General features: G+C 38.7%; 1 protein-coding gene across 2 annotated transcripts in view; it reads right to left on the bottom strand.

The window, feature by feature from the left end:
• Positions 1–19,340, bottom strand: part of MGAT4C (MGAT4 family member C) — a 159,582-nt gene that overhangs the window by 23,753 nt on the left and 116,489 nt on the right. The window contains exon 1 of one of the 2 annotated variants that reach the window (XM_071799733.1): positions 17,677–17,701. The exons of the other annotated variant lie outside the window; for it this stretch is intronic. The gene's annotated coding sequence lies outside the window, so the exon portion shown is untranslated. Of the gene's footprint in view, positions 1–17,676; positions 17,702–19,340 lie in introns of those variants that run through there. 2 annotated transcript variants of the gene reach the window in all.

Consider the following 19,340-nt stretch of genomic DNA (forward strand, 5'->3'; position numbering starts at 1 on the left):
ACTAAGTGACTCAGGCATAGAACTGTAGTAAATGAGAGAAAAATGACTGAATTGCATACAACTGGAAAATCAGACAGATATTAGGCTTCTTCCATTCTAAGTTAATGACTGTTAATTTTAATAAATCCTTAGTGTAAAGAATAAGTAAGGAGGACAAAGCTACACACTTCTGGCTTTGTTAGTTGTCACTGTTTGATGGAAGTAAATACAATAGTGAGGGGGGTTTATATTATGTAGAAGAACCTCCTTAGAAATCTCTGCTGGCAGAATTTTTACATATTTGTGGTTGTGTCATTTTAATCTTTTACCATGGATTTTGGAGAGAGATACTCCGAGAAGAGCTGTGAGATGACAAGGAAAACACTACAATTGCTTTCTGTTCTTCCTGGTGATTTCCAGTGCATGAAACCAAAAGTCAGAATGTAGCTATAGTTATAGGTGCCATCAGCTCTCAGTTTGACATAGTATCTAATTGTTACTCTGCATGTATGTCTATTCTTTAAAATTAAAATTTAAAAATTTAAAATTAAATTACAAATTTCTGGGATTTCCTTTAACTATGTTAACATTGTTGTTTGTTTGTTAGAATCAGAATACTTTGGGTTGGAAGAGACCTTTAAAGGTCATCTAGTCCAACCCCCCTGCAAAGAGCATGGACATCTTCGACTAGATCAGGTTGCTCAGAGCCCCATCGAGCCTGGCCTTGAAAGTTTCCAACAAGTCTGTGTACAGTAAACAGCCTAGCTATTTTTCATTAGTATATCTACAGAAACAAAGATTATTAGAAATAAAGCACAGGTTATACATTATCTGTATTTTTTCTTTGGTTTGGCCTTTTTTTTTCCAATGAATATTTGAGGTTCTATAGCTCAGTATTACATAGTGCTCTTTTATCATCAGTTGTTTCTTTTAAACTACGTGAGAATTTAGTTCGTGTTTATATATTGGCTTACAGTGTCCAGTGACTTATAAAGAGGGGCAAAAAATGCAAATTATTTAAACAGTTAGATCCTTCCATTTTGTTTTGGTTCAACGACCGTTTCCACATTCTCAATTTTTTAATGGTGAGAGAGATAGTCCAAGAACAGAACATGTATCAACAGGCACAATAGTGAGACTAATTTCTAAAATATTATTGAATTCAGCATGGTAAGTTATTCTTTAAATGTTGTGCATTTGTATTGCTTAGTTAAGCAGTAAAATGAATGTGTTATTGGTTATGGATATAAATATATCTCAGCATGTTTTAGGTAGTATGTCAGGAAGGAAAATATTATTTCTTACAATCTGTAATTTTCATATAAGTAAAAAAAGATATAAACTCGGATTGTCTAGTTGTGACTATTTAAAATAACTTTCAGCAGTAGTGTTCTGCAAACCAAGGGAAAAATGTTTCAAAGGCAGTTGTCATAGGATGAATGAAATTCATACTTGTGTGCATGTACAATTATGTGTAATAAATTAAGCATATTCTACTCAGGATGGTCATATATAAAACTTCAGACTTGTATATAACTGTGGAGGGATCATGGACCATATAGAGCTGTATAAAATTGAGGCAGTATACAGTACTAGATATTCAAAATGTACTTCAATTTTTTCTACCCACAAAATCTGTATGGAAGTATATCTTCCAAATCTATTAAATATAGCGCACACCCAACATTTCTATCTAACTGTCTATCTAACTTTCTATCTAATAACACCTTTCCTGGAAACTAATGTTTAACTAACATAAAGCTTAGCCTGCAGAATGAGATTTTAAGAACCGGAGTACAATGAACTAGGAACTACTAGCAATGCTGTTGCAAATATGAAAGTCTAAGTAAATGTAAAGAAACCATAAAAAATGTATTTTGCTTATTCTGCTCATGATCAAAAAGTCAAGCTACTGGAAATGAAAGTGGTTCTAAGAGAGCAAAACAAATAGCAAACTTTAACTGTATGTGGTTTGGGGACTGTATTTAACTCACACTAATCAACTATTTTGAAACCTAGTACCTGTAGTAAGACTAATAGCAAGGCAGAGGTAATACTTACTGATGTCCTCTAGGATGGATGGACAAGTAATTACCATATGTAGAGTGTACTAATTAGCAAAAAGTAGGTAATATATAATAAATTCAGCATCACCATTAAAGCAATGACTTTTGGTGACTAATAAAATGAAAAATTTAAGTTCCCAAGCTCATGTTTTGAAGGTATTTTGAAAGAATTAGTGTAGTGAAATCCCTTGAGCTAATTTAAAAAAAAAATCACACCTCACTGCCACCTTCAGCCAGTGTTTACACTGGGAGCAGTACAGACAACTAGGCTACCACTCACCTCCTTCATAACATGCTGGGATGAAACTTTAAGACCTGCTCATACCAGAGAATCCAAGGTGTTTCTAAACACTTACAGCTAAATTTGTTAGAAGATAAATCGAAACCAGTTACATTTTTAGCAAAGAAGCCCAAAACAAGACAAACTAGAAGTAAAAGAGTTTGGTAAAAAACACACACAGACCCTCTGCATCTGTGAGATCTCTCAGATTAGCAACATTTAGTAGTTTCCTGCCTGCAACAGACTTTGAGCAACCACTTTGTTTTCCAGGAAAAAAAAAAAATCTCCCTCATCATCTCCAAGCCCAGTCTATGCATCTGGTCCCAATCAGTGCTGTGGCATCCTTGTTATCTGTGTCTGTCTCTCCTTCCACCACCTCAGCTTTCTTGTAGGCCCTTCTCCCACATGAGTATGCTCAGCTGTTCTCAGAAAAAGATCAAAGACATCCTCCTTCCGAAAGGATGTTTACCTGATGCGGCCAGCTAGGAAGGACAGCCAGAAAACCTCCCTCCTCCTTGTTCAGACCCAGCATTTGAACAGAATCTTAATTAAGATTATCAGGTCATAAGGAATGTACAAAACAGAAAGGGGTATAATTTTTCACAAACAAACCTTAAAAAGAAACAATTTGATCGCCAAGTCACCTGTAAATGTGTTTTTTAAGCTTTTTGAATTATGACCAAACGATACACTATGATCTTATTACATTGTGTAGAATAATATATTTTATATTATTAGTATAATAAAGAGATGTTATTGTAGAGATTACATTCCTCTGTCTTGGATGTCTGCTCAGGCACATGTTCCCACCTGCAGTTGTCCAAGATCTTTTTGAAACTTAATGAGTTCACCTAAGTAAATTTCTTTATTATATTAATTTCTTATTAGTGTTTTTTTAAAAATGTCATTACTTTTGAATTCTTCTTTTAATATGATTTTTACATTTTTTCTGTACCAGCATAATCATATTTCATTGCATTTTGTATCATTTTTGCACATAAATTTCCTATAATCTTTATTGGATTATACTTCATTTGCTCATTGTATGGCATAATTAAACTAATAGATAAAATTATTGTCTCTATTGACAAGCTTAATCTCCTTACATCTCTTCATTTGACTCTCATGATTTCATAGCTAATGTTTGGAGATCAGTGCATCACATCAGTAAGTATATTTTCAGGGATGTTATTTGCAAGTTTCTTTTGATCATGCAGCACTACAGCACCTTTGTGGGTCTGTTAGCAGTGATTCTCCTTACATTTGAATACAACCATCCTAGTAGGTTTTTAAAGTCATTTTCTTGACACAGAAAAGCAATCAGACTTATAGTTACATGGTTTATAGAACCATAGAATCAGAATCATAGAATGGTTTGGCTTGGAAGGGACCTTTAAAGGTCATCTAGTCCAACCCCTACAATGAGCAGGGACATCTTCAACTAGATCAAGTTGCTAAGAGCCCTGTCTAGCCTGGCCTTGCATGTCTCCAGGGATGGGGAATCTATCACTTATCTGGGCAATCTGTGCCAGTGTTTTATTACCCTCACTGTAAAAAATTTCTTCCTCATGTCTAGCCTGAATCTACCCTCCTTTAGCTTAAAGCCATTACCTCTTGTCCTATCGCAACAAGTCCTGCTAAAATGTCTCTCCCTATCTTCCTTATAGGCCCCTTTTAAATACTGAAAGGCTTCAACAAGGTTTTCCCAGAGCCTTCTCTTCTCCAGGCTGAATAACCCCAACTCTCTCAGTCTATCCTCATAGGAGAGCTGTTCCATTCCTCTGATGCTCTTGGTGGCCCTTCTCTCACTCTCTCCAACAGGTCTATGTATTTCCTGTACTGAAGGCTTCAGAGCTGGACTCAGTACTCCAGGTTGGGTCTCACCAGAGAGGAGTAGAGGGGCAGAATCACCTCCTTCGACCTACTGGCCATGCTCCTTTTGATGCAGTTCAGGGTACAGTTGGCTTTCTGGGCTGCAAGTGCACATTGCCAGCTCACGTCCAATTTTTTGTCTACTGGTACGTCCAAGCCCTTCTCTGCAGGGCTGCTCTCAATCCCTTCATTCCCCAGCCTGTATTGACACTGGGGGTTGCCCTGATCCCTGTGCAGGACCTTGTACTTGACCTTGTTGAACCTCATGAGGTTTGCATGGTTCCACTTATGGCAGTGGGTGGAACTAAGTGGTCTTCAAGGTCCCCTCCATCTCAAACCATTCTGTGATTCTATAATTCTGTGACAATACTTTTCCAGATATCTCATTGTACTAAGACTATGTTAGCTACTGTTGCTATTTTTTAAAAAATTAGGAAAAAATGTCATTCACTCTGAAATATTCCACCAAAAGACGTATGGTTAACATATTCCTGAAATAGTTATTCACAGGATGTTTTAATTAGGCAGCAACAAGCTATTCAGCTATATTTGAATATAACACTAGTTTAATTCACACTTCTCTGCTAAATAAACACACAATAGCAGTCTGTGAAATTAAAATATGGGGCACCTATGTTTCTGCTTCATATCGGCTCGTACTTTAATATTTTACACTGCTGAATATAAATATCTGAAGAAAAGGTGTAAACTAGTCTAGAAGAAAGGGGGTTATTCATGACAGGACAGATCAAATTTAAGCACATGTAGAACCAGCAAATGAATTGCTTCCTAACTATGGCTGTGAAAATAATTTGTAATGAATAATTTATCTAACACATTTAGCCTATTTTTAGATTTTAGTTTGTTTATTTGTAGAAGAGATATAATAAATTATTAATTCAGGTATTTTAAGGTATTTGTAATTATTTTTATTTCCAGTCTTTGACTTGATTAAAATTGTTCCCTGAAAAGACTTTTTATTTCTTTACTGTTCATTATAATTTTGCAGAGATGTTACAAAATGTTTCTTTGTCCTGCAGATAGGTATCTTTACATTTTTGATGCAGTTTGAATTCTAAAATTCATATTTTGCATAGTGCTGGATCTGTTAAATTTAGTCAAAAGAATATTCACAAAAAACAACATGAGAAAGTGTAAGTCTAACTGAAATAAATGTATACAAAAAGTGGATTTGTGTGAACATCTGCAGTAATCTTCATACGGTTTGTATCGGTCCTGAAGACATTATTAAAGATAGAAAATAGGATTTGGAAATAGCATTGGGAAAAATAAGTTTGGGAAAACTTTTCTTCGATATTTCAAGCTGAGGCTTTTTTTTTCTTGTTTGAATCTTCCTGTACTGTGTTTTTCAGCACTACAATTTCAATCTTTCACTGCTGAAAGTAAATTCATTATTTCTTTTTGTCTTGGTTTTGTTAAAAAACAAGTTTCTCTTTTAGTGAATTTTTGCCTGTCAGCTAAAGCCTTCATATTAGCTGCATTTTCCTGGAGAACCCGACACATGTTTTGGTTAAACCTAGCAATGGAATGCAAACTTATTGATAAGCACGGATGGACATCTCGCGAGAGGGGCAACGAGAAACTGGTGATCGAGAGACTGACCAACGGTGTATAACATTCCATTCACGTGAATACTTCATATAAAAGTGGGAGATCACGAGGATCTCGGCCCTTTGCCCTTTTTCCCTTTTTTTCCTCATGGCTGACATTAGGAGAGGACCTTGCTGGTCGTCCCTGCGAACTGAGGCCTAGTGAGAGACTGAATCCAGCTCCGGTTGGCTACAGAGTCTAATCCAGGACTTTGGGTGCTGGCTCTGCAGTTGCTGAGACTTACAAGATTGGTTTTGTATATTTTGTATTATTTTCTCTATTCTTATTAGTAGCATTAGTAAAACATCTTTAACTTTTCCAACTCTCTTCTCTCTGTCCTTCTTTCCCTCCCGATCGCCTGTCCTGAGTGGGAAGGGGGGAGAGGGAGGGGCAAGAGGGGGAAGTGGCGGGGAGAGGAGGTTAACAATACATCTGCCAGGGTTTGATTGTCACCCCGCAATCTTAACCCTTGACAGATAATTGGCGCCCAACGTGGGGCAAGAGAAAGGGGTAAATTTGGAGATTTTTGGCTTTTCTACTGCTCTGACGTACCTTTCAATTTTCTTGGCACGGTGCCAACTCATAGAGTTGTGATACTCGCGCGTCTGTTTGCTTCAGATATTATTTAGTGGTATTAAGGCAAAGTGAATTACATTGACTTAAAGATGTTATGGCAAAAGTTGTATCAGTTATTTTCTACATTGTGCTCGCTGATCCCATATCTGTGTTGGTGTTTCTTTCTAAATCGAAGTATTCATTATATAACAACAAGAAACTGGACAGCGGTCATGATGATACTGTGTGGTATGGCACTGGTTTATTTCATTATACTGCAGCCGCTAATGAATTTCTATTCGCTTCTGCTCTACCTTGAAAAACCTCTGGGAGAGATGAAAGAGCAGAATGGCTCTATATTTGCTAATTGGTCAAGTGAATCTTTAGAAAGGCTGACTAACAATACTTTCGTGTTTTCGCTAGGATAGTTTGCAAATGTTTTAGAGAACTTTGAATATCCTTGGAGCTTTGATAGAACTGTGATGGTGTTATCTGGTTTGCTGAATGTGTGTCAGTTTGTGTTACTGTTAAGAGAAATGAGGTTCAATAGGAGGTTTGCGTCTCTTCTTAGTCCTGAGATTTGCAGTGCGTCTTTGGAAGCTTTAGCAAAAAGCACTCCTAGCCACTCGAGAAAAGGCAAAACAGCCAAAGCTGCTGCTGCAGCCACTGCCCCCCCAACCGCGGCTTCACAGGCTGAAGCTACAGCTCCTACGCAGAGCTCCTCTGCCAAGGTCGCTGCAGATAACGTTACTTCTCCAGCCTCAAAGGCTAACAAGGCAGCCCCCCCGTCTTCACACACTGGGCACTGTTGCTGCTGTAACCACAGCAATCACTGTGACAGTCATTCAGACTCTGAAAATGAATCAAATGATGGTGAACCCATATCAGCATCAGCTGCTGGTTGTAAGAAAGTCACTAGAAAGACTACCCGTGCAGCAGGTGATGGCACAGGGCCAACATCAACCCAAGAGGCATCATCAGGACAGGGTGGAGATGAAGTGACCACCACTCGGTCCTTTTCTCCAGGTGAGCTGAGAGATCTGCGAAAAGACTTCAGTCGTCGTGAAGGCGAGAATATTTTAACCTGGCTGCTGCGATGCTGGGACAATGGGGCAGAAACAATTGAATTAGAAGGTGGTGAAGCCAGGCAGTTGGGATCTCTGTCAAAAGATTCCACCATTGATAGGGCAATTTCAAGAGAGTCTAATGCCGCTTCTCTCTGGACCCGACTCCTGGCAGCTATGAAAGTCAGATTTCCCTACAAGGAAGATTGTATATCCAAGTTAGGGAAATGGAATACTATGGAGAGAGGTATCCAGTTCCTGAGAGAATTAGCTGTGCGAGAGATCATCTATCTAGGACCAAACAGCCAAGAGGGGACAGACCCAGATAGAATCAATTGTACAAAATCTATGTGGCGCAGATTTGTACAAAGTGCACCACCTGCATATGCTAAGTCATTGGCAGGAATGGTCTGGTCAGCTAGAGGTATACAAGAAATTAATGAAGTGATTGAGCAGCTCCGGTACTTTGAGGACAGCCTTGCTGGTTCTCTACGGGCTTGTGTCTCCGCTGTGGAGAAACTGTGTGAAAAATCTGATGACCGGTTTTAAAAGCTGTTACAAGAAATCAAAGAGCTCAGAGAAGACTCGTACCGTTCACGACCTGCACAAACCTATGTTTCAGCTGTTAGGAGAAGGCGTTTCCAATCTTGAGAGAGAGGGCAGAGACAGCCCACAAAAAGAGGTTCACTGTGGTTCTTCCTACATGAGCAGGGAGAAAACATGAATAAGTGGCATGGAAGGCCTACCTCAGAACTTCAAGAATGAGTACGTGAGATAAAAGGAAAAACTCCTAGGAAGGTGGCTGCTCCAGTTCACAAAAGGAGCAGAAGAGATTCTGATGCTCTTGAAGGAACCTCTAATTCACACCCAGAGACTGTGCAAAACAGGAATTAGAGGTGCCCTGCCTCCAACCAGGTGGAGGAAAGGGATAACAGTTTATTGGACTGTACAAATACTATGGCCTGGTACAACACAACCCCAGGAGTACAAAGCTTTAGTGGACACTGGTGCTCAGTGCACAATAATTCCTTCTAATTATAAAGGAACGCAATCCATCAATATTGTTGGAGTGACTGGGGGATCCCAGGAACTGACTGTTGTAGAGGCTGAAATGAGCCTAACTGGAAAAAACTGGCAAAAGCATCCCATTGTGACTGGTCCAGATGCTCCGTGCATCCTTGGTATAGACTACCTCAGGAGAGGGTATTTTAAGGACCCAAAATGGTATAGGTGGGCATTTGGTATAGCAGCTGTGGACACTGAGAAAATTGAACAGCTGTCTGATTTGCCTGGTCTTTCAGATGACCCTTCTGTTGTAGGACTGCTGATGGTTGACGATCAGCAGGTGCCAATTGCTACCACGACGGTGCATCGCCGGCAATATCGCACCAATCGAGACTCTTTGATTCCTATCCAGAAGCTGATCCGTCAATTGGAAAGCCAGGGTGTGATCAGTAAGACTCGCTCACCTTTTAACATCCCAATCTGGCCAGTGCGTAAGTCTAGCGACGAGTGGAGACTAACTGTAGACTATCGTGGCCTGAATGAAGTTACACCACCACTGAGTGCTGCTGTGCCTGACATGCTAGAGCTGCAATTTGAACTGGAGTCAAAGGCAGCCAAGTGGTATGCTACAATTGACATTGCTAATGCATTTTTCTCTACTCCTGTAGCAGTAGAGTGCAGGCCGCAGTTTGCTTTCACCTGGAGGGGCATCCAGTATACATGGAATCGCTTGCCCCAGGGGTGGAAACACAGTCCTACCATCTGCCATGGACTGATCCAAACCACGCTGGAGCAAGGTGAAGCTCCAGAACACTTGCAATATATTGATGGCATCATTGTATGGGGCGACACAGCAAAAGAAGTCTTCGAGAAAGGTGAGAGAATAATTCACATTCTTTTGGATGCTGGTTTTGCCATAAAACGAAGCAAGGTCAAGGGACCTGCACGAGAGATCCAGTTTTTAGGAATAAAATGGCAAGATGGCCGTCGTCAGATCCCAATGGATGTGATCAACAAAATTGCAGCAATGTCTCCACCTACTAATAAAAAGGAGACACAGACTTTCTTGGGCGTTGTAGGTTTTTGGAGAATGCATATTCCTGACTACAGCCACATTGTGAGCCCTCTCTATCGAGTGACTCGTAAAAAGAACCAATTTGAGTGGGGCCCTGAACAACGACAAGCCTTTGAACAAATTAAGCATGAGATAACTCATGCGGTGGCCCTTGGACCAGTCCGAACTGGACTAGATGTTAAAAATGTGCTCTACACCGCAGCCGGAGATATGGACTTACCTGGAGCCTCTGGCAGAAAGCACCAGGAGAAACCCGAGGTCGACCCTTAGGTTTTTGGAGTCGAGGATACAAAGGATCTGAGGCCAACTATACTCCAACTGAAAAGGAGATACTAGCAGCATATGAAGGAGTTCGAGCTGCTTCAGAAGTGATCGGCACTGAAGCACAGCTCCTCCTGGCACCTCGACTGCTGGTGCTGAGCTGGATGTTCAAAGGGACGGTTCCCTCTCCACATCATGCAACCGAAGTTACATGGAGTAAATGGATTGCACTGATCACGCAACGAGCTCGAATTGGAAGTCCCAACCGTCCAGGGATATTAGAAGTTATTACAGACTGGCCAGAAAGCAAAGACTTTGGGATGTCTCCAGATGAGGAGGAAGTAAAACGTGCTGAAGAAGCACCACCATATAATACGCTTTCAGAGACTGATAAGCAGTATGCACTGTTCACAGATGGATCCTGTCGTCTTGTAGGAAAACATCGAAGGTGGAAAGCTGCTGTGTGGAGTCCCACACGACAAGTTACAGAAGCCACTGAAGGACAAGGTGAATCCAGTCAGTTTGCAGAAGTGAAAGCCATCCAGCTGGCTTTGGACATTGCTGAACGAGAGAAGTGGCCAATACTTTATCTCTATACTGACTCATGGATGGTAGCAAATGCCTTGTGGGGGTGGCTACAGCAATGGAAGAAAAGCAACTGGCAGCACAGAGGTAAACCCATTTGGGCTGCCACACTGTGGCAAGACGTTGCTGCTCGGCTAGAGAGCCTGCCTGTGAAAGTTCGTCATGTAGATGCTCATGTGCCTAAAAGTCGAGCCACCGAGGAACATCTAAACAACCAACAAGCAGATCAAGCTGCTAAGATTAAAGTATCTGAGGTGGACTTGGACTGGCAACATAAAGGTGAACTTTTCCTAGCTCGGTGGGCCCATGATGCTTCAGGGCATCAAGGTAGAGATGCAACATACAAATGGGCTCGTGATCGAGGGGTGGATTTAACTATGGACACTGTTATTCATGAATGTGAAACTTGCGCCGAAATCAAACAAGCAAAACGGTTAAAACCTGTATGGTATGGGGGGCGATGGTTAAAGTATAAGTATGGAGAAGCTTGGCAGATTGATTATATCACACTTCCACATACACGTCAAGGTAAGTGTTATGTACTTACAATGGTGGAAGCAACCACTGGATGGTTGGAAACATATGCCGTACCTCATGCTACAGCCCGAAATACTATCCTGGGCCTTGAGAAGCAAGTCCTTTGGCGGCACGGTACGCCAGAAAGAATTGAATCAGACAATGGTACTCATTTCAAAAACAGTATTATAGACAATTGGGCCAAAGAACATGGTATTGAGTGGGTATATCATATTCCATATCATGCACTAGCCTCTGGGAAAATTGAAAGGTACAATGGTTTGTTAAAAACTACACTAAAGGCACTTGGTGGTGGAACCTTTAAAAACTGGGATTCACATTTAGCAAAAGCCACTTGGTTGGTCAACACTAGGGGATCAACCAATCGAGCCGGGCCTGCCCAATCAGAAATTCTACGGACTGTAGAAGGAGATAAAGTCCCTGTAGCACACATGAAAAATATGTTAGGAAAGGCAGTCTGGGTTACTCCTGCCTCAGGCAAAGGCAAACCTATTCGTGGGATTGTTTTTGCCCAGGGACCTGGCAGCACCTGGTGGGTGATGCTTAAGGATGGAGAAGTTCGGTGTGTACCTCAAGGGGATTTGATTTTAGGTGAAAATATGCAATGCTGAACTGTATGATGTGAATTGCCGCACTAACAATGTTTAATAAGTGTCTTTCAGATCAAGACAATGGTGATGAAACTAGAGCTAGCTTCTTCAAGTGGCACCCGACACCTTCTTCGAAGTTGGTGTCCTTAACTCACAAACAGTGGTCATGAGATGCACTTGTACCATTTTTCCTGCCCTGGGAGACTGTTGTGACAAAATGAACTTAATGAACTTTTCAAAGGATGGTCCACTGATTAATTACTCCTGTGTATATATGTACATATGTGTGTATATATATATATATATATATAGTAGTAGTGATTAATTAGATTGTATTGATTGTATTGATAAGGTTTAAGTATTCAGTGAATGTCATATTATAAGGGGTGGAATGTCTTGGTTTTGTTAAAAAACAAGTTTCTCTTTTAGTGAATTTTTGCCTGTCAGCTAAAGCCTTCATATTAGCTGCATTTTCCTGGAGAACCCGACACGTTTTGGTTAAACCTAGCAATGGAATGCAAACTTATTGATAAGCACGGATGGACATCTCGCGAGAGGGGCAACGAGAAACTGGTGATCGAGAGACTGACCAACGGTGTATAACATTCCATTCACGTGAATACTTCATATAAAAGTGGGAGATCACGAGGATCTCGGCCCTTTGCCCTTTTTCCCTTTTTTTCCTCATGGCTGACATTAGGAGAGGACCTTGCTGGTCGTCCCTACGAACTGAGGCCTAGTGAGAGACTGAATCCAGCTCCAGTTGGCTACAGAGTCTAATCCAGGACTTTGGGTGCTGGCTCTGCAGTTGCTGAGAATTACAAGATTGGTTTTGTATATTTTGTATTATTTTCTCTATTCTTATTAGTAGCATTAGTAAAACATCTTTAATTTTTCCAACTCTCTTCTCTCTGTCCTTCTTTCTCTCCCGATCGCCTGTCCTGAGTGGGAAGGGGGGAGAGGGAGGGGCAAAAGGGGGAAGTGGGAGGGAAGAGGAGGTTAACAATACATCTGCCAGGGTTTGATTGTCACCCCGCAATCTTAACCCGTGACACTTCTGTATTTCTAAAACCGCAACCTAATGGATAACTTTGTTCCGAAAAGAGAAGCTGGTGGCTTGGCGCTGATTTCAGCTGCTTCTTATTGACAACAAACTAAAACCATGTTTTCTCTTGCTGAGAAGTAAACTGGGAGGCACATGTCCCACTGTGACCCATAAACTTTGTTAATTATGGTCTCCATGTTAAAGTTGACCACTGTTTTTCAGACAAAATTTCTAAATAACATAAGCAAGTTCTTTGAATGGGAAAAATATGCATTGAAAATTGCACATTGGTAAATCCTTCAGTATTGTGACCCTTAGATGTAGGTCAATGTTGTTTCTCAAAGGGATACTCACTCTCTACAAGTTCGTTTGTAGGCTTTTCTAAGAGTATGTATGAGTGTAAGAAAAAAAATATGTGAATATGCACACACAAAGTAACAATTAATTAATTCAACAAAGATATTGAGCACCAGGTAAACTAGCAGACCATGTAGGCTGACTGTTCAGTTTTTAGCCTCTACCATGTAGTTGAATTGAAATACTTTATTTGCTTAAGTGGATACAAGAGGAAAAAAAATGTCTATATTATTCTTTGCTCTAAAAAACTACATTTATTTATCAGTTTCCACTTTTTATTACTTTATAAAACAGACAATTATTTCTGAGGTTGTTCACCTGACCAGTCTCTTCTGCATTCTTGGGAAACCTCATAAAATAATCTATACTTTCATATTTGCATATGTTGACTTGTAAGCCATGTATTTGTACTGTAGTTTGTTTATAAATGGCTCTGTGTTTTTACAGAATAAAATGACAAAAACTGCTGTCTAAGAAATGCAGATTAAGAAGTGGGAACATTGTGGCAAATGAAGATAAAATCCGCAGGTGATAAGTGAGCTCAGTTTTCAGTTTGATGAAGTTCTATTGTATATATAAGGAACAATTATGTTCCTTTCTACAGAAAGAGATCTCCATTTCTAAAGTGAATAACATTTGAGGTTGAATGAAAAGCAGAACATTTTTATGAGTTTACATGATTTTAGCCAAGAAAAACGGGTCACAGGAGTTATTTTTTCTATCATAATAAAAGTGGTATTTTAATTCAGAATTATTAGAATCAAAATAAGCTTTACCCTACTCTGTATGTCATCTTACAGTGTAGCTCAAAATTTTGATAGCTGTGAATCAGGGACTTGATCTTATTATTTCAAAGGCAAGATGTAGAGCACAAAGCAGAAGATGAAAAATAAAGGAAGGAAAAACATAGAATAGATTGAAGATGAAGAGAAGCAGAAAATGTACTTTGATTAATTGAAAGGTTAATTACTGAAAGGCTTCCTCCATGCAGTATAATGGTAATTAGAAAATCCGAGCAATGTGTGATTTAACGCTGCAAAACATCAACATGACATCGTAAACTGCTTGATTCTTCTTATGATTTTGAAACATATAGCTTGGTGTTTCATTTTACTTAGGAGTAAAATAAAGGTCCTTTATTTATTTATTTTTAAAATTTTTCTATATATATAGACAAAAAAGAAGTGAAAAAATGAGAGATTGATGGGGATGAGACCCATTAGACAGCATGGCTAGTATTTTCATCCACCTCTGTCACCTCAGCTCAGACCTGTGAAGCAAACTGGGCACAGGACAGACCTCTGCAGTACAATAGGATTTCTGTTCACCTCAAGAGGAATCTAATGGTTTGTTTTACAAAGTATCAAGTCTCCTCGAAGCTTACATTTCTTTTCCAACATTTTGAGAAAAAATGTTGTTCTCCACAAGAATGGGATTTCCAGTAGTGCACTAGACTGTCTTGCTTATGTCCCACCTGAAACTCCTCACTCCTTCTGACTCTTGGCAATATTCTCAGTGAACCAGCATCAGCATGTAGGAAGCTACTGACAAAAAGAAAAAATGTGTGTGGAGCCCAGAAACTGCATCATCGTTGGAGCCTCCTGGGTATACCTCAGAGTCTGGAGGACTGACTGTCAAATTGCTGGTTTCCAAGGATCCATAGAAATTGATAGAAAGGAGACAACAGTGGATAACAAATTTAGGGGAGTCTGGGACTGGAAGATCATGAGATTCAAGTCCTCATTGTTGTTGGAAGTATAAATTTCACAAGGAATTTTGATGGGAGATGTTTTTAATAGGATAATCAAAACCATACTAGAGTTACCAATGTATTATCAGGTCTGGACAAGGTATAAAACCAAGAATGAACTTCTGTGTCACTATCTCCCACACTTGGAGGCATGAAGGCAGTACCCTGAAGCTGGCTGACAGTAATGTCAGCAGAAACAGCAATGTTTTCAATCATTAGGAAAGAATTCATCCTATGGTTTTAGTCACCTAAGTGCTAGTCATGTAATCTAAGCTACTTACATAAATGATCATTATAAAGTAATTAAAGCCACGCGAAGATAACTATTTAAGAAGGACACTCTGAATAGGCAAACTCTCCCTCCATTTATTCCTATTTTGCAAGACTAAAATTAGGTGAGATCACTCCTGCCTTTAGAGACATAGCGCAATTTTTGAGGGGTCTAGACAAGCAGAACCACCTTCTCCAAATTTTATTTTAAGCAGCTTGATAAAATTCCATCACAACAGTAAAGAAAATAACATGGAAATAATGAATGCCTTGCAAGAAGCGTGATTCAAGTAGGAGATAAAAAATGCAAAATCTTCCCAGTGCTATACAATTGATTTATCAAGGATGTAAAAATCCACATTGTCACAGACTACTAACAGAGCCCATGGTCCTTCATGGGCTTTTAGCATGACCTGTTCTTACGTAATTTCTTTCAGTATTTATTACAGAGTGAGGATATCCATTTCTATGCATGTTGCTATCTGGATAATTCATTAAAATCTACTTGCATGGGTTAACATTAATTTGAAAATTATGTCTGCCTCTTCAGCCCAAGAGTTGCTTCTATTTAACTAACCCATGTTAACAGCAGCTAAACAAAACAAAACAAAAAAAGTGTTGGAAAGGAAGAGGGCATAATCACTTCCCTTTCCCCTTCAATCTCCAAATAACAGGCACTAGTCAAAAAATAAAAGACTTCTTCCTGCTTCTCCTGCAGCATGCATTGTAACCACCATGGCATCTAGCTGGTTAAATATCTTTTCACGATTGTGTCACAAGATTACAAATGAAGCTATCATTTTCTTTCTCCTTTCTTCTATCCATTCTTCTAATTCCATGTGTGGAACAGCTTTTTGCATAGTAGTGTGACAGCAGGAGAAATTAAAAAAAAAATTACATACTGGCAAACAGCTCTGCTTTGAACAACAAATCTGTTGTAAAATTTATAAAGCTGTTAAATAAACTCGGATCATTAAATAAAAAATTCAGACCCTTTATCTGGTCTGAAAAAATACATATATTTTAATCTGAACATAGTATTTTTTACAGTGTATCGTTTCTGATGGAGATCACACAAAAGAAATAGGTTAGACTGAGAAAGCTCTGCCAACAAGATAAACCTGTAGTCACAGACACATTTAATTGCCCAAGCTTCATCATTAATATTTTATGGCCCTCACTGATCTGCCTAATCTGAAGAAAAAGGTATCTTTCACTTAAGCAGGCAGGGCACAGTATCCGAATTTGTCTGTATCAAAAAGGAGCTAAAATAAAAACTACAATAGAGATGTCACAACAAAGTATTGAGTTTGCTCATTGTTACCTGAAACACTGATTCCTGCTTGGAATGTTTCATCTGAATAGCAGATATAGCATTATCATGTGACGGCATTCCCATTAAGAGAAAAATATAATGAATGCTCTTTGTACGAGTTTTTTTTTTTTTTTAATCTCTACCTAACCACTTCATTTTATACAGTCATTCTATAAAGTACAATGTATCATTCTACTTTATAGAAGTATCATCCATTTCTTTGCTGAAGACTACTGTAGGATTCAGTTATTATTTCAGGCTTAACCTATCAACACTTTTGACTTACCAGCATTAGAGAAAATATAAAAATAAAGTTATTCTTTTCCTGCATTCATTGATGAATCTCAATAATGCATCAAGGAGCATTTACTACTGTAAAGACACTCAAGGAGACCATATAGTTTACATAGTTGTGCTGGTGAATCTGCTTGCATTAATATGTGAAAATACAAGAACAGAAGCATTGTGCTGTGCTCTGTAGTAATTCTATTAGCTATGTTGAGGTATAGATGGAATAATGCATTTGCCTATGGCAAAGAGGAAGCAGTGAATTTACATAGAAAAAAATACAGGTATATCAGTTATAATCCAAATAACACATGCTAGTTATAGAAGGTTGACCATGAATCACTCTTTGATGGCAATACAGTGATATACGAGATTCAGAGACCACCTGAACAATTCCTAGACCAAGTTCCTTGTTTGTCCTAGCTAGGCAGTGACTCAGGTCACAAGGACAGAACTATGTAATTTGCATATGTCCCAGAGCAAGCAGTGGTGCAATTCCTTATCAGGTTTGTGATATCTCTCTCCCTCTACTCTATCACCTACATATTAGGCTTGATCAACTTTCTCATCATCTGTTTTTAGCACAGTACATTGGTGCCATACGGAGCAGTTCCTGGAAATCATGAAGTCTAAAGGCTGTGATTCTCCAGGATGCTTATTCTAATATACAGTCATTGTGATGGCAGCTGACTCTTTTTTCTGTTTTACTAAGCCACAACAGTATCACAGTATGATAGAAATGCTAGTTGGGAGGGATGTCTGTGGAGTTCAAATAAGTCAATTCCTACTCAAAATGAGGTTATGTCCAACACTAGAAAAGGCCAGCTGTAACTTTGTCTAGCCAAGGCTTGAAAACCTCCAAGGGCATTCCACAGCCTTATTGGATAGCCCATTCCAGTGTTACAATGCCCTTGCTGTGGATTTTTCTTTCCCATGTGTATAATCTGAAACTCTCAGGCTCTAATCTCAGACACTGGCACAGAGCGGAAACTACCATTATGTTACCTAACATTCAACATGAAAATTAAATGTGAAAAATAAAAAAATTAATAAAACCACTTACAACATTTAATTTGTGCCACCAGATGCAGGAACTGAAAACGTCAGTGCAAAGTCATCTCACAACAGCTCATAAAACAGACATGAAAATTCTCCTAGCAGAATTCCTTACCATTTGAAGATTCAAGCCAGAAACTGAAAGACAAGAAATTAAAATACACTTTTTAAATCTCAGTAAATTTATAAGGAGTTACCGTGGTAATTACTAGCAGTTTACTCCAATGGGAAAGATACTCTATTATCTGTAATACGATTAAAATAATACAAATAATATACAGTCATCTATAGTTTAGAATCTAGTAATTAATACTCAGTATTACCAATGTTCATTTAAAACTACATCCTCATTTCACATCCTCAGAAGTAGTTTGAAAGTCACACCTCGGAAGAAACAAGAAGTGGAAAGGAGAAGACAGAAGGAAGGTAAATCACAGTCTTAAGTGTGCTATCACTTTGCAGTCTTAGGAAAAGTAGGCTTCTAATTTACATGCCTTATTTAAATGAATAAAGCCAGCTGAAAATCTGACTGTGAAACTCCAACAAATCAGTAATGTTTTCATCAAAAGTAGGTCAGATGATCCTAATTCCAAAAGCATTATTAAACAACTACATAAAGGCGAGAGTGCTACAGTAAGTGTCACATTATGAATACAACAGCATGTTTCTTATTGTCCTAGAAGCTGTTCTACCAACTCTAGAGGAAAAAGCTGTGATAAGGAGCAGTGTAAAGTGAAGAATAACATAGGAGAGGGGAAGGACATTGGGATTTGGTTTGGGAGCAACAGGTCTTGCTACAGGTGTGGAAAGGGCTCAGTACCTTTCAAAAACTGTTAACCTCTTAATCCAGGAAAATTTTACCAGCTTTTTTTTCTAGTCATTAACACCATTATAAATATGCTGGTAAAATGAAACAAAAAAAAATTCCTATGCTGAAATGAGAAATTATAGTCTCACCTAAAATTATAGTATTATAACTTTCCTGTGTTGGCATGAACTTAGCATAGAGATGCAGCACTAACAGAAATGAATCAGCCTGTCCTTTGCCATAAAATCCTTAGTGGTGTTACCTGTTAAATACAAAATTTGAGTAGACAGATAGATTGCTTCTGTGATTCATCTGCATAGTAAAGTACCCTTTGGTCTTCAAAACAAAATGAAGCCTGAGTAGACAGGATAGAAAACCATACAAATAGCAAAGAAAATTGCTGAAATAATAAATTCTTTTATTATTGTAGACATAAACTATGGTCAACAGCATATTTGCTTAGACTGTGGGGACCCTAACACAGCTATAAAAAGAGATAATAATAATAATAATAATAATAATAATAATAATAATAATAATAATAATACAAAAGAGACCATGTCACACTGCCAGCAGGAAAAAAAAAAATAAATCAAAGTATAATTTGGAAATGCAGAAATCTTGTCTAAATTAGATGCCTCCTCAGGCTGTTGGCAATGAAAGCTATGAGAATCATCTCAGAGCTAAACATTTTAAGGAGGTAAACACTCTTGCAGTGTCGGCTAGTAATAGCCTCATCTCCAGCAGTTTATTATGAGGCTATGCATGTGCATATGAGAAAAAAAGAAACGCTGAAAAAAAAAAACCCAACCCCTGCAGCAATCGAACTCTAGTCACTAAAGAATAATTAAAATATGTATCTTAGGATTGTTGTCTAACTTTTATATGTTCTTTTGCTTCCACAATATCACAGTAGTATCCACATAGGATAATAACAATTCTAGCTCCTGACACATCTCAGAAATAAGTGA

The sequence above is a fragment of the Patagioenas fasciata genome, chromosome 1 (genome assembly GCF_037038585.1).
Source record: "Patagioenas fasciata isolate bPatFas1 chromosome 1, bPatFas1.hap1, whole genome shotgun sequence".
In the NCBI taxonomy this organism is placed as follows: domain Eukaryota; kingdom Metazoa; phylum Chordata; class Aves; order Columbiformes; family Columbidae; genus Patagioenas; species Patagioenas fasciata.